General features: G+C 38.3%; 4 pseudogenes; all 4 read right to left on the bottom strand.

Annotated features, from left to right (window-relative positions):
- Positions 1-1,738: 1,738 nt before the first annotated feature.
- Positions 1,739-2,331, bottom strand: LOC149234343 (protein DMR6-LIKE OXYGENASE 1 pseudogene; annotated as a pseudogene).
- Positions 2,332-2,436: 105 nt separating this feature from the next.
- On the bottom strand, positions 2,437-3,096 carry LOC149234342 (protein DMR6-LIKE OXYGENASE 1 pseudogene; annotated as a pseudogene).
- A 1,371-nt stretch (positions 3,097-4,467) lies between these two features.
- On the bottom strand, positions 4,468-5,187 carry LOC149234341 (protein DMR6-LIKE OXYGENASE 1 pseudogene; annotated as a pseudogene).
- Positions 5,188-5,292: 105 nt separating this feature from the next.
- LOC149234340 (protein DMR6-LIKE OXYGENASE 1 pseudogene) lies at positions 5,293-5,952 on the bottom strand (annotated as a pseudogene).
- Between the last annotated feature and the right edge of the window lie 3,385 nt (positions 5,953-9,337).

Here is a 9,337-nt window from a genome sequence, read left to right as displayed (position 1 = left end):
ACTTCTGTGAAGAATAAAAATAATGCTATCTAATTTTTCAGAACAAAAAGATCACCTAATTTGAAAACCCTTCATTCCTTCACATAACCATACCCCATTGATTTCCAGCAGTTGCCATTGATGTCACATAAAATCCCTCTTTCGATTTCCTACTAATCCATTTAAATGGAAAAAAATCGCTCACTTTATATGATTGTTGTTTATAGAGTGTACCTAAGAAAAACCGTGCATCATCAGATCACTACAAGGAAGTTTATTAAACACTCAAAAGCCTCAGCGTCAAGAGTATTTACCAGAAGCACAAACATTATCGATATTACTCCAACAGTCTAGAGTAACAATCAATACCCCAACTGCAACAACATAGGTTCCTTTATTTTAGGAACTACTATGGCTAAATCAAACTCCAACAAACATTTATGCTACTGTTTCTTCAACTGAAAGGGGCTTTTTAATTTCTTCGAGGTTTCCACTGTTTTTTGAAGAGGAGGTTCAGGTATGCTTGGACCTTGGTTAACTTTGTGAAGCGGAGTCTAGGGCGATCAGATTCTACGAGATACCCTAGCCTTTTCGGGTTATCCTTCTCTTTTTTAAAATATTCAACAGGTGATCAATTCCTCATCAGGGTTTGTTTTGGTTTCCCCTTAATTCTCTGTTTCTCTTTCTTACAAAAGAATTTATAAGAATCTGAGACATACTCATCAGGGTCTGTTTTCGTTTGTATATCTTACGGTTTATTTCAGAAGGCTTGTGTAGATCCTTGCCCTCAAAATTTAATATGTTTTAACTATTTCGCTACAGAAATAACAACTGGAACTACAGTAAGTGGTTTCTTGAGCAACATTCTGGGGTTTATCCTGCTATAATATTTGCCTCTTGTGTTTGAGATTTATAATGTCAGTTCATGGTATAATATTTGCTATTGTTGTCTGAAGATTTGAGGGCGAACTAATCTTTGTAATAACCATATAATTGTTTTTTTCATACGCAGCATATAGCAGGAGCAGTTAGAGATCCAGTAGCATAACCACTAGAATCAACGCAAGCATAACTTCTGTTAGATCGATAGCAGTTTCATGAAATAGTTTTGGTTTCTGATGTTACATAGACACTTTTTTTTGGTTCAACTATTCTGTAATGGTCCCCTGCATAAGGGGGTTGGGTTTTTAGGTCAGGTCTCTGTATCATAGGGTTTGTTCTGCGACTGCCATACTTGTCATTAATGTTGTGTAATGGGTTTTTGCATGTTCTGTTTCGAATCGATACTTCTGTAACATTGGGCTGGTTCTGCTGTTTGAGCACTAAATGCGTTCACATAAGGCACATGTCAAAGCATGTCAATGCTCTCGTACACGCAATTGGCCAATTAGTTACCTAACGGTAGATAGGTCGGTGCTGTTTTGTGTTCTAATTTAGGCTAGACCAATGGTTTTTTGATAGTTGAGAGTAGGTTTACATGTGCAAAGATTGGAATTGAAAATAAAATTATGTTCAATAGTTAAAACTATGTAATCATCTTTTATTCATCCAGAGGGAAACGGGGTTATTGGATGGTCCAGTGATAGTGATAATGTTGATAATGGCTCCCTTAAATCAAATTCAACAACAAATTTCATTCACCGTTGTTCTCTGCATATTCAATTTTGAAATGTTCCAACACTATCTTATTCTTTAATTCCTGGCTCCAGAAAATTCTCATGAATTCTCCAAACTTATATCATTTGTACCAAGTTGGATGCTATTCATCAACCAGGGACGCTGCAGGGGCAATGAAGGCATCCTCCGAGGGACCATAAAACGTAAGAATTGATATACGTGCAGCAGATGCATTCGTTACTACTCGATGTTCCACACTTCTGAATCTACCATTGCTCACAACCTGACAAATTATTAGCATTAATAATAACATTGTCAAATTCCCATTGCTCACAACCTGATAAATTATTAGCATTAGCATTAGCATTAACAATAACATTGTCAAATTTTCAGGAGGAAATAAAGTATTGGATCTCTCTTGCTAGTTTTAAATACCTGCAGTTGATCTCCCATATTAACCACGAAAGCGTTGGGTATGGGTTCTACAACAACCCACTTTCCATTTCTGAGTACTTGCAGACCACTGACCTCGCCTTGCATTAAAATAGTGATGCCACGTGCATCTGAATGGTGTGGTGTGCCAAGAGTAATATCCGGTTTCAGGCATGGAGGATAGTACATTATATCCATGAGTTGGGTGTGTTTTCCGAAGATTCTATCCAAGTAACTGGAATCGAGCCCTAGAGCTTCAGAAATGGCAGCCAGTAGCCTTAAAATCAGAGCTCTCACCTTCATAGCTTAGTTGCCTGCGATCTCTCTGTATAAAAGCATATGCAAGATAAGTACTTGTTGTTGTTGCAATATCGTTCCTCCAGAGTTTGGACTTCTTTTAGTTACCCTCTATTGAATCTGGCATGCTCGGTCTTCCACGGGCATTTCGAAGAATTCTTTGGCAATTTCCATCATGCTTTTCATGGTTCCTTCTGGTACGCCATGGTTCACTATCTGCACTCACTTAGATCAACCAGAAGATATGTGGCCATAAAAAAGAATAGTACATACCCTCAGATATGAAACTTGAACCAGTCACTAGATCTTATTAACACATCAGACTGACATTAAAAATATAGATTAAATAATCCTACAACTCTGAAAGTAATAGCTTCAAAAACTTCAGGAATAGAAAACTGATAAGAAATATTCTAGAATATCCATGGCAAGATTAATTTGTAACATAGGGCCTTTTTGGTGTGCGTAGAGGAGAATCCAGAGATATTAAAAGAAAAGCACTGGCAAGAGAAGGGGGATTAAAGTATGATGTACCTGGAAAAAGCCATCTTCCACGCATGCATGGCAGATTTCTTCAACTACCCTTGTTCTGTTGGGGCCATCCAGGTCTTGGAGATCCACCACCGGAATGCTCTCAGAGTAAGACACCTCAGACAGGTGGGGGCATTCACTGGGAGGCAGGATATATCTATCTTGAACTTGAAGATGATTTATTCCATTGGACAACAACTTTTCGACAGCATTCACATCCTGGGTCAGGACTTCTTCCATTGTAGACGGCGTATTTCTTTCTCGAGTGCTGTAAAATTGGCAGTGGCACCTACCTATTGCTGTGAAAAACTAAGCTTCGACTCGCACACCAGAAATAGGATATCGGATGATGGGGAAAAGAAGAGTGAACATTTAAGTGCGTGCATGTAGATCTCTGCAAATGAATTGAAAAGACATCCCCATGTTAAAGTTTTCAATATACACTATACAATTTTACTACTATTTTTTACTATCTTTCTTTTAATTTTCAGAATCGAAAGAGAGGATGAATTGCGTTTAATAAATAGCAAAAGAATTTAAAAGAAGAATTATAAATTCTGATTATGTCGTTCAAATTCACGGCAAGAGCCAATTGGCATCGTTTTCAATTTTCTGAATGTGCTACGCATGGCTGTAGCGGTGCACAAGTTAGCCCAAGCAGTGAAGATTTCACAAGAGTTGCAGGCTTTGAAAGACAAGTCAGAGTGGAAAATGAGAATCCTTACAAGGTCTGGGCCATCCCCATAATGTACAAAGTTCGAATTTTAGGCTATATCAATGGTTTTGTTAGGGTTTTTGAGGGGTTTCGGTGGATTTTATTTTTGTTTATTTGCTTCTTTGGGTTTCTTCAAAGACCATGTAATAATCCTGTTGATGGTAGAGCTATATGTTGGTAACTGTCCCTGGGCTTGGTATTTGATGTTCTGTAAACTTGTCTGCTTTTCGATCTGGATCTTTGTTGCTCTCGATGAGCTCTCTGTTGATCTCTGTAATTGCAATCTGAATATGCACTATACGGTTTTACTATCTCATTGTTATGGTTTCTTCCGTAAGTGTTTTTAAAAATGACACGTTTCACGAAATAGTTTTGGTTTCTAGTGTCACATAGACACTTTTTTTTTGTTCAACTATTCTGTAACGGTCCCCTGCATAAGGGGGTTGGGTTTTTACGTCAGGTCTCTGTATCGTAGGGTTTGTTCTGCGACTGTCGTACTTGTCATTAATGTTGTGTAACGGGTTTCTGCATGTTCTGTTTCGAATTGATACTTTGGTAACATTGGGCTGGTTCTACTGTTTGAGCACTAAATGCCTTCACATAAGGCACATGTCAAAGCATGTCAATGCTCTCGTACATGCAACTGGCCAATTAGTTTCCTAGCGGTAGATAGGTCGGTGCTGTTTTGTGTTGTAATTTAGGCTAGACCAGTGGTTTTTTGATGGTTGAGAGTAGGTTTAAATGTGCAAAGATTGGAACTGAAAATAAAATATGTTCAATAGTTAAAACTATGTAATCATCTTTTATTCATCCAAAGGGCAACGGGGTTATTGGATGGTCGAGTGATAGTGATAATGTTGATAATGGCTTCCTTAAATCAAATTCAACAACAAATTTCATTCACCGTTGTTCTCTGTATATTCGATTTTGAAATGGTCCAACACTGTCTTATTCTTTAATTCCTGGCTCCAGAAAATTCTCATGAATTCTCCAAACTTATATCCTTTGTACTGAGCCGGATGTTGTTCATCAACCAGGGACGCTGCAGGGGCAATGAAGGCATCATCCGAGGGGCCATAAAACGTAGGAATTGATATACGTGCAGCAGATGCATTTGTTACTGCTCGATGTTCCACACTTCTGAATCTACCATTGCTCACAACCTGACAAATTATTAGCATTAATAATAACATTGTCAAATTCCCATTGTTCACAACCTGATAAATTATTAGCATTAGCATTAGCATTAACAATAACATTGTCAAATTTTTAGGAGGAAATAAAGTATTGGATCTGCTCTTGCTCTTGTTAAATACCTGTAGTTGATCTCCCATATTAACAACGAAAGCGTTGGGTATGGGTTCTACAACAACCCACTTTCCATTTCTGAGTACTTGCAGACCACTGACCTCGCCTTGCATTAAAACAGTGATGCCACGCGCATCTGAATGGCGTGGTGTGCCAAGAGTAATATCCGGTTTCGGACATGGAGGATAGTACATTATATCCATGAGTTGGGTGTGTTTTCCGAAGATTCTGTCCAAGTAACTAGAATCGAGCCCTAGAGCTTCAGAAATGGCAGCCAGCAGCCTTAAAATCAGAGCTCTCACCTTCATAGCGTAGTTGCCTGCGATCTCTCTGTATAAAAGCATATGCAAGATAAGTACTTCTTGTTGTTGCAATATCATTCCTCCAGAGTTTGGACTTCTTTTATTTACCCTCTATTGAATCTGGCATGCTCGGTCTTCCATGGGCATTTCGAAGAATTCTTTGGCAATTTCCATCATGCTTTTCATGGTTCCTTCTGGTACGCCATGTTTCACTATCTGCACTCACTTAGATCAACCAGAAGATATGTGGCCATAAAAAAGAATAGTACATACCCTCAGATATGAAACTTGAACCAGTCAGTAGATCTTATTAACACATAAGACTGACATTAAAAATATAGATTAAAAAATCCTACAACTCTGAAAGTAATAGCCTTAAAAACTTCAGGAATAGAAAACTGATAAGAAATATTCTAGAATATCCATGGCAAGCTTAATTTGTAACATAGGGCCTTTTTTGTGTGCGTAGAGGATAATCCAGAGATATTAAAAGAAAAGCACTGGAAAGAGAAGGGGGATCGAAGTATGATGTACCTGGAAAAATCCATCTTCCTCGCACGCATGGCGGATTTCTTCAACTACCCTTGTTCTGTTGGGGCCATCTAGGTCCTGGAGATCCACCACCGGAATGCTCTCAGAGTAAGACACCTCAGACAGGTGGGGGCGTTCACTGGGAGGCAGGATATATTTATCTTGAACTTGAAGATGATTTATTCCATTGGACAGCAGCTTTTCGACAGCATTCACATCCTGTGTCAGGACTTCTTCCATTGTAGATGGCATATTTCTTTCTCGAGTGCTGTAAAATTGGCAGTGGCACCTACCTATTGCTGTGCAAAACTAAACTTCGATTCGCACACCAGAAATAGGATATTGGATGATGGGCAAAAGAAGAGTGAACATTTAAGTGCGTGAATGTAGATCTCTGCAAATGAATTGAAAAGACATCCCCATGTTAAAGTTTTCAATATACACTATACAGTTTTACTACTATTTTTTACTCTCTTTCTTTTAATTTTCAGAATCGAAAGAGAGGATGTATTACATTTAATGAATAGAAAAAGAATTTAAAAGAAGAATTATAAATTCTGGTTATGTTGTTCAAATTCACAGCAAGAGCACTTTGGCATCATTTTCGATTTTCTGAATGTGCTATGCATGGCTATCGCGGTGCACAAGTTAGCCCAAGAAGTGAAGATTTCACAAGAGTTGTAGGCTTTGGAAGACAAGTCAGAGTGGAAAATGAGAATCCTTACAAGGTCTGGGCCATCCCCATAATGTACAAAGTTCTGAATTTTAGGCTATATCAATGGTTTTGTTAGGGTTTTTGAGGGGTTTCGGTGGATTTTATTTTTGTTTATTTTCTTCTTTGGATTTCTTCAAAGACCATGTAATAATCCTATTGATGGTAGAGCTATATGCTATTAACTGTCCCTGGGCTTGGTATTTGATGTTCTGTAAACTAGTCTGCTTTTTTATCTGGATCTCTGTTGCTCTCGATGAGCTCTCTGTTGATCTCTTTAATTGCAATCTGAATATGCACTATACGGTTTTACTATCTCATCGTTATGGTTTCTTCCGTAAGTGTTTTTAAAAATGACAAGTTTCACGAAATAGTTTTGGTTTCTGATGTCACATAGACACTTTTTTTTGGTTCAACTATTCTGTAATGGTCCCCTGCATAAGGGGGTTGGGTTTTTATGTCAGGTCTGTGTATCATAGTGTTTGTTCTGCACTACCATACTTGTCATCAATGTTGTGTAATTGGTTTTTGCATGTTCTATTTCGAATCGATACTTCTGTAACATTGGGCTAGTTCTGCTATTTGAGCACTAAATACGTTCACATAAGGCACATGTCAAAGCATGTCAATGCTCTCGTACACACAATTGGCCAATTAGTTGCCTAACGGTAGATAGGTCGGTGCTGTTTTGTGTTGTAATTTAGGCTAGACAAGTGGTTTTTTGATGGTTGAGAGTAGGTTTAAATGTGCAAAGATTGGAATTGAAAATAAAATTATGTTCAATAGTTAAAACTATGTAATCATCTTTTATTCATCTAGAGGGCAACGATTTTATTGGATGGTCCAGTGATAGTGATAATGTTGATAATGGCTCCCTTAAATCAAATTCAACAACAAATTTCATTCACCGTTGTTCTCTGCATATTCGATTTTGAAATGGTCCAACATTGTCTTATTCTTTAATTCCTGGCTCCAGAAAATTCTCATGAATTCTCCAAACTTATATCCTTTGTACCGAGCCGGATGTTGTTCATCAACCAAGGACGCTGTAGGGGCAATGAAGGCGACGCATGGTCGATTTCTTCAACTACACTTGTTCTGTTAGGTCCATCCAGGTCCTGGAGATCCACCACCGGAATGCTCTCAGAGTAAGACACCTCAGACAGGTGGGCGCGTTCACTGGGAGGCAGGATATATTTATCTTCAACTTGAAGATGATTTATTCCATTGGACAATAGCTTTTCGACAACATTCACATCCTGGGTCAGGACATCTTCCATTGTAGATGGCATATTTCTTTCTCGAGTGCTGTAAAATTGGCAGTGGCACCTACCTATTGCAGTGCAAAACTAAGCTTCAATTCGCACACCAGAAATAGGATATCGGATGATGGGCAAAAGAAGAGTGAACATTTAAGTGCGTGCATGCAAATCTCTGCAAATGAATTGAAAAGACATCCCCATGTTAAAGTTTTCAATATACACTATACAGTTTTACTACTATTTTTTACTCTTTCTTTTAATTTTCAGAATCGAAAGAGAGGATGAATTACGTTTAATAAATAGCAAAAGAATTTAAAAGAAGAATTATAAATTCTGGTTATGTTGTTCAAATTCACGGAAAGAGCCAATTGGAATCATTTTCGATTTTCTAAATGTGCTATGCATGGCTGTAGCGGTGCACAAGTTAGCCCAAGCAGTGAAGCTTTCACAAGAGTTGTAGGCTTTGGAAGACAAGTCAGAGTGGAAAATGAGAATCCTTACAAGGTCTGGGCCATCCCCATAATGTACAAAGTTCGGAATTTTAGGCTATATCTGTGGTTTTGTTAGGGTTTTTGAGGGGTTTCAGTGGATTTTATTTTTGTTTATTTGTTTCTTTGGATTTCTTCAAAGACGATGTAATAATCCTGTTGATGGTAGAGCTATATGCCGGTAACTGTCCCTGGGCTTGGTATTTGATGTTCTGTAAACTAGTCTGCTTTTTGGGCTTGGTATTCGATGTTCTGTAAACTAGTCTGCTTTTTGATCTGGATCTCTGTTGCTCTCGATTAGCTCTCTGTTGATCTCTTTAATTGCAATCTGAATATGCACTATACGGTTTTACTATCTCATCGTTATGGTTTCTTCCATAAGTGTTTTTAAAAATGACACGTTTCACGAAATAGTTTTGGTTTCTGATGTCACATAGACACTTTTTTTGGTTCAACTATTATGTAATGGTCCCCTACATAAGGGGGTTGGGTTTTTATGTCAGGTCTCTGTATCATCGGGTTTGTTCTGTGACTTCCATACTTGTCATTAATGTTGTGTAATGGGTTTCTGCATGTTCTGTTTTGAATCGATACTTCTGTAACGTTGGGTTGGTTCTGTTGTTTGAGCACTAAATGCGTTCACTTGGCCAATTAGTTGCCTAACGGTAGATAGGTCGGTGTTGTTTTGTGTTGTAATTTAGGCTAGACTAGTGGTTTTTTTTATGGTTGAGAGTAGGTTTAAATGTGCAAAGATTGGAACTTTAGGCTATCTAAGCGGTTTTGTGATTAGACCCATCTCCAGTATCTCATGGAAACTCAAGCTCAAGCCTCAGCAAGCAACCATCAAGAGCATTCTGAGTCTTTCTCCACCCCCAGTTAAAATGCCACTCAGTTCCTGCTACGTTAGCTCTTTTAAGTCATTCTCTTTCCTCTCCATTTTCAATTACAAGCCCACCTTCAATCGCATAAAACATTCATACTCTGCCAGTGAATGTACACCCGATTCAATAACCCACAACTTCAACACCTTTTAGATCACCTTCAAAAACCTGGGTATATCTCAGTTGATATATGCACAACACAAAAACAACATTCTCAAGGATGTGGGTAAGCAAACTCTGTCAATGGCATCCATGCTCTTGTTCACTTCTCTGATTCAGCAA

The sequence above is a fragment of the Pinus tabuliformis genome, chromosome 8 (genome assembly GCF_031772625.1).
Source record: "Pinus tabuliformis cultivar Carrire ecotype Pingquan chromosome 8, CPIR1, whole genome shotgun sequence".
Taxonomy (NCBI): Eukaryota; Viridiplantae; Streptophyta; class Pinopsida; order Pinales; family Pinaceae; genus Pinus; species Pinus tabuliformis.
The sequence above is the reverse complement of the archived record's forward strand: the minus strand, read 5'-3'. Positions and strand labels throughout refer to the sequence as shown.